Source organism: Sarcophilus harrisii, chromosome 1, assembly GCF_902635505.1.
Source record: "Sarcophilus harrisii chromosome 1, mSarHar1.11, whole genome shotgun sequence".
In the NCBI taxonomy this organism is placed as follows: Eukaryota; Metazoa; Chordata; class Mammalia; order Dasyuromorphia; family Dasyuridae; genus Sarcophilus; species Sarcophilus harrisii.
This window is the reverse complement of record NC_045426.1, coordinates 118088933-118095390: the sequence shown is the minus strand read 5'-3', so window position 1 is coordinate 118095390 and position 6458 is coordinate 118088933. Positions and strand designations below refer to the sequence as shown.

The 6458-nt window shown below is 34.2% G+C and overlaps 1 pseudogene; it reads left to right on the top strand.

Moving 5' to 3' along the window:
- Nucleotides 1-5915: 5915 nt before the first annotated feature.
- On the top strand, nucleotides 5916-6015 carry LOC111719398 (annotated as a pseudogene).
- Nucleotides 6016-6458: the final 443 nt, after the last annotated feature.

Below are 6458 nucleotides of genomic sequence, written 5' to 3'. Positions count from 1 at the left end.
TGAAGGAAGTAGGAAATTACTTCTCTGGATGACATTAAAAATACAATAAAATCCTAGAATCAAAAGTTAAAGAGGTTCCAGAAGTCATCCTTGATCAATATATGAATAAGAATCCTTTCTACAACACATTCTACAAATAGTCATCTGGCCTTTGTAGCTCTCCAAAGAAAGAGAACATACATTGTGAGACATCCCATTCCACTGAGCTGCAGCAATAAATGTTGGGAAATTTTTCATGATATCAAGTCTAAATTAGTTTGTTTGCTACTTCCAACTCTTACTCCTAATTCTGTCCTCTGAAGCCAAATAAAATGAGTCTTATTTTCCATATCCAACTTTTTGAGACAACTATTATGGCTCCTTGAATCTTTACTTAATCTCCATATGGCATGAACTCAAAACTCTTCACCATTCTGGGTGCTCTACTCTGGATTCATTCTAGCTTATCAATGTCTTCTTCAAGTATTATAAACTTCTTGAGATTTAGGGATTGTTTTTTGCCTCATTTTTTACTGCTAGAACTTAGCACAGTACCTGGCACATAGTAGGTGCTTAATAAAAGTTTGTTGATTGATTGATTGAAATGGGACCCAGAACTGAATAGAATTATCCATATTATGTATGGTCTTTCCTGGGATAAGGGAAAGTTGATCATTGAAAGGTCAGGGCTTAATGATAGACAAGAAACCAACAGTAATGAGTGGAAAAATTAACTATAACAAGAATTTAAATAGATTAATTTAACCTGACAGCCAGGTGATTTTTTCTGAAATGTAGATAGTTCCCTAAATAAAGCAGAAAAGGAACTTGATTATTGGCCAAGCAAACAAACTGGCCAGGCCTTTAAAGATTTATGTAGCTAAGCCTTGGAGACAGGGAAACAAACAATTGAAGTAGTTAAAGAGAATGCCAGTAGTCAAGGAGGAAAAAAGATTTCTACCCTTTGGTGAGAAGGAAATATCTAGCAGCAGATTTACTAAACTCAGAAAGAGATACCTTCTGCAAGTTTGAACTGAAATAATCATTTCAAAAGAGATCAAGAACCAGTTGGGAGGAGCAGAGACATACTGGCCCCAGTAATTGAAGATTGGGTCATAGAGAGGACTGCACAAGGAGAGGATGGATTTCAAAGGTTTTACAAGTCTGGAGTTTTATGTTGCTTTGACCTACATATTCCCTACACATGTGTTTTATTTCCATTATACTTGAAAATTGTGTCCACTATTTGTATGGATTCTATAAGAACTTGTGGAAGACTTGTTATTGTTGGAAGGGGCAGAGAAATGTTTTCTAACTACTTTTATTTTTACTAAGTCATTTTAATAAATACATTTACAAAGAGCTATTTTTAATCAATCAACTGACTATCACTGATGGGGGCTCACTGACCACTGTTTTAACAGTAGCAACCCATAAGTTTACTCATAGAATTTGAGGTAGTAGCTGCTCTGGTGGACCACAAATAGCAAATAGTTCCAAACCTATTTGTACAGAATTTAAAACAGCTTCTGAATGGCTGAATGTAATCTGAAGAAAAAAATCACTAGATTTAGAGTTAGGAGAATCCCTAATCTACTATTCAGTAGCTATGTAACCTAAGATATGTACTCTCTTCCTTCTGAGTCTTCATTTCCATAGTTGTAAAATAAGAAAGATGCACTAGATAATCTCTGAACTCTATTCCCAACCTATGGTAGCTGGATTTTTTAAAAGTTCTTTCTTAAGATAACCCAGATCTAGAATTCAGTCTCCCTCTACAAATTCACTGTCATCTAGACAAATTCATTGTCTAATTCACCTGGTCATCCTACAGTTATCCATACATCAGAAGGAACAAGAGTCAACATCCAGCATCATGTTTTTTCTTCACTTTGTTTTTGTTTGAGTTGTTACTTTTTTAATCAATTTGCTATAAATAAGGATTAATTCTCCTCATTCATACCTCAGGAAAGCAGTTTTAGTCACTAATTTTGTTCTTAGCCAAGGTAGATTGGATCATTTGTTCATAAATAACCATTAATGCATGACCAACTTTATACAAATCACTCTGTTACCAAGAAAAAATTATAAATGAGTCCTGCCCTTGTGAAGTCCGTAGTCTAACAAGGTATATAAGACTGGTATATGAATAATTATAGCATAATGTATAATATAACAATAAGAATAATGTAAGCTATAAGACATCTAGAAACAGAATATTTGGAGAACTTTGGATCCTAAGAATCAGAGATCATGGAGACTATTCTAACCCCCTCATTTTGCATATGAGGAAACTGAGGACCAGAGCAAGGAAATGCTTCATTTAAATTCTCAAATCATCACCTTCATTCTGCTTATGAATCACAAGGCTAGGACTTTGTCTTCTGACTCCAAAGACAATGTTTTACACGATATCCTACTGACCCCTCTAGCCTTCCTGCCTTCAAGGGAAAGAGATGGTTATTCTTCGGATGAGTTAAAAATAGCAGCAATTTTAAGCTTGAGTGAAACCCCAGATAATGAGGGTAGCAGTCTGTTCTTGGGCCTGAGCTTTGTTGCTTCCAATAATTCTAAATATCTTTATTGGATCACACTTATTGGACTTTAAGGATTACAAAACTCTTTCATTATGACAATACACCCCCAGGCATAGTCGTTGCCTTGTGCAGCTCAATTCCTCCAAGGATTGTTGATTTCATTGATACAGAGAACTCTCAGGTGAAGGAACTCTCTCTGATCAATGCAGTTCAGCACCTTTTCTGAAATGGTCTTAGAGAGTTGCATAAAGAAATCAGAGATTTAAAATTTTTTCTTAGGATGACATAGCTGGTGTGTCAGAAACAGGACCTAAATTAAGATCTACCTCTCTTTAAGATCATCTCTCTATTTATTCTTCAATGGTGTTATCCATGCAGACCCTTTGAAAGTGGGTCCTAAGCTAAGGTCTAACCATTTCTTGGATGGTAGATGACATTAGCCACAGACTGTCTTATCTATCACTCACTTCTTGATCTCTTTTATCTGATTTCCTTCCACTGCTATACTGAAATTACTTTACGGTCACCAATGATCTGTGTATTGCTCAATCTAATATTTTTGCTCAGTCCTTATCTTTCCTGATTTCTCTAAATGAAGTGTTAACCAATTCTTCCTTCTAAACACTCTTAAACCTTCCTGGGATTTCATGATGTCCTTCTCTTGGTTTTTCCTTCTACCTGTTTGACCTTTCTTTTTTGCAATCTCCTTTGCAAAATCATCATCCATGACCTAACCCCTGTGCAAGAGTGTATACTAGTGTTTGGTCCTTTATTTTCTTTTTTTCCTACACTCTTTCCTGATGATCCTATCCTCTCCCAGTTATCAAGTCCATGCAGATGATTGCCAGATCTGTGTATCCCGCACATGTTTCTCCACCAATCTTCCATACTATATCTATGACTGCCTGTTTGACATCTTTACTTTACTTTTTACTAATCTCTTCCACTAAACCTTTTCTTCTTATAATTATTGTCAATTTGTATTGTCAATACAAAGATATTTTACCTTTAACCTAGGTAAAAGACTTGAGATCTGTCAACCTACAAAACTCCTCATTGTGGACTGAATCAGATTAAAATGTAATTAGGAAAAATTTTAATGAATAAAAATACACAATAGAAAATGTTGTTTTGTGTTTTTTAAGTCAATATGTTTTCTAAAGGGATCCATTTCTATTTGAGTTTGATATCTAGGTCTAGAGCCTGACCATTCTTTCAATTACCCAGGTTTGTAGTCTAGGGGTCATCCTCAATTCTTCAGTCTCTCTCACCTTTATCCAATTATTCACCAAGTTTTATTGATTCTGGTTTCATAACATGTCTCATGTCCATTTCCTTCTCTATACTAACAAAATCACTCAGTTCAGGCCCTTATGGCCTCTCACCTATACAATTGTAACAGTCTCTAATTGGTTCTCTGCATACCCAGGCTCTCCCTCAGTAATCAAAATATCCTCTCCATAAAGAGCAAATTGTTATGCCCAAAAGACTGAGCTGACCAGTCACTCCTCTTTCAAGAGTAAGTAGCTCTCTAAAGCTGTTAAGATAAAATGAAAGACTCACATGTTTGCTATTTAAAGTCCTTCACAAAATATCTCCAACCCTTCCTTCAAGGCTGATTGCCTATTATTCCTCTCATGCATTTTACACTCAAGTTAGACAGGCTTACATGCCATTCTCTGTACATAACTGCGAATCTTCCATTTCTACACTTTTGCACTAAGCCTGGGATGTTCTTCCCCTTAATCTCTGTCTCTCTTGAACCCTTAGCCCTTTTTTTTATAATCATAGATACCATTCTTTATTTAATATTTTATTTTCCTCCAGTTACATGTAAAACAAATTTGAACATTTGTTTTTAAAACTGAGTTCCAAATTCTTTCTTTCTTCCTCCCTGTGTCTCTTCATTAGAAGTCAAGCAATTCAATATAGTTTATACATGTGTACTCATACAAAATATTTCTACTATAATCATGTTGTTAAAAAAAAAACTCAAGAAAAATAAGGTTTAAAAAAGTATGCCTCAATTTGTATTCATGCAGAGTTCTTTTGCTGGTAACATGTAGAATTTCCTGTCATAAGTCTTTCAGAGTTGTCTTAGATAATTGTATTACTGAGAATAGCTAAAGTATTCACAGCTAAATATCTTACTATATTGCTGTTACTTTATACACAGTACATTTAACTTTGTATCAGCTCACTTAAGTCTGTACAGGTATTTCTGAGAGCATCCTGTAAATCATTTCTTATATCACAATAATATTTTATCATAATCACATGCCACAATTTGTTCAGTCATTCCTTAATTGACAGGCATAACATCAATTTCTAAGTTCTCCCCAGAAAAGAAATTTCTTGTATTTATATACAAGAAATATAATTTTTTTTTTTTACATAGAGGTCCTTTTCCTTTTTTTCAATCTCTTTTTGGACCTAATAGTGCTATTGCTAGGTCAAAGAATATGTATGATTTTATAGCCCATATAGGTCCAAATTGCTCTACATAATGGTTGAATCAGGTTACATCACCAATAATTCATTAATATCTCATTTTTTTCCCCACAATCCCTCCACCATTTGTCATTTTCCTTTTCTGTACCACTAGTAAATCTAATAGGTATGAGGTAGTAACTTAAAATTGTTTTAATTTAGATTTATCCAATAAATAGTGAATTAGAGCATTTTTAAATATGGCTATAGATAGCCTTGATTACTTAATCTGAAAACTGCTCATATTTTTGATCATTTATCAATTGGAGAATGCCTTTTATTTTTATAAATTTAACTCCATTTTCTATATGTTTGAGAAATGAGGCTTTTATCAGAGAAATTTGCTTCAAGTTTTTTTCAGTTTGTTTTTTTTTTGCTGTTTTTCCCTCAACTACTCCCCCCATTTATTCTATTCTCTCTCCTTTCACCCTGTTACTCTTCAAAAGTGTTTTTCTTTTGACTACTTCCTGCCCCAATCTGATCTCCTTTCTAGCACCACTGCCACCACCTCTCTTATCCCTTTTCTCTCCCATTTTCCCATAAGATAAAATAACTTTCTATACCCAATTGAGTTTGTATGTTATTCCCTTTTTGAGTCAATTCTGATAGGAGCCAATTCTGTAAAAGGACTAGATCATCCTCAAGATCCTGTACTTCTCTAACCTCACCTTTGAGCCCCTTCTTTCTTTCTGGCAATAAGGGAAACAGAAAACAATATTCTTTGCTGGTTTTTTTTTTTTTAGTCACTCCCATCTCAAACTTCATTAGTTTGTACCTAATAGACTTGCAGGGATGGAGCCACAGAGACCTAGGAGAATACACTAACTACATCTTATTTTCAAGCACATTATATATCTTTCCCTAAGGATTACTATTAAGAATTATATTGTTAAAAGATATTTCTGGTGTTTGCTTCAACAGCAGAAATACTAAAATTGGAACAATACAGAGATTAGCATGGCCCCTGCACAAAGATGACACACAAATTCATGAAGCATTCCATATTTTTGAATGTTATGGAATATTATTGTCCTATAAGAAATGATCAGCAGGATGATTTTAGAGAAGTCTGGAGAGACTTACATAAACAGATGCCAAGTGAAATGAGAAGAACCAGAAGATCATTGTACATGGCAACATTAATATTATACAATAATCAATTCAGATGAACGTGACTCTTTCCAACAAGGAAATGATTGATGCCAGTTGCAATGATCTTGTGATGAAGAGAGTCATCTACACCCAGAGAGAGGACTGTGGAAATCGAGTGTAGATCACAACATAACATTCTCACTTTTTTTGTTGTTCACTTGCATTTTGTTTTCTTATTCATTTTCTTTCCTTTTTGATTTGATTTTTCTTGTGCAGAAAGATAATTGTATAAATGTTTACATATATTGGATTTAACATATATTTTAACAAGTATAATATATATTGGATTGCTTGCCATCT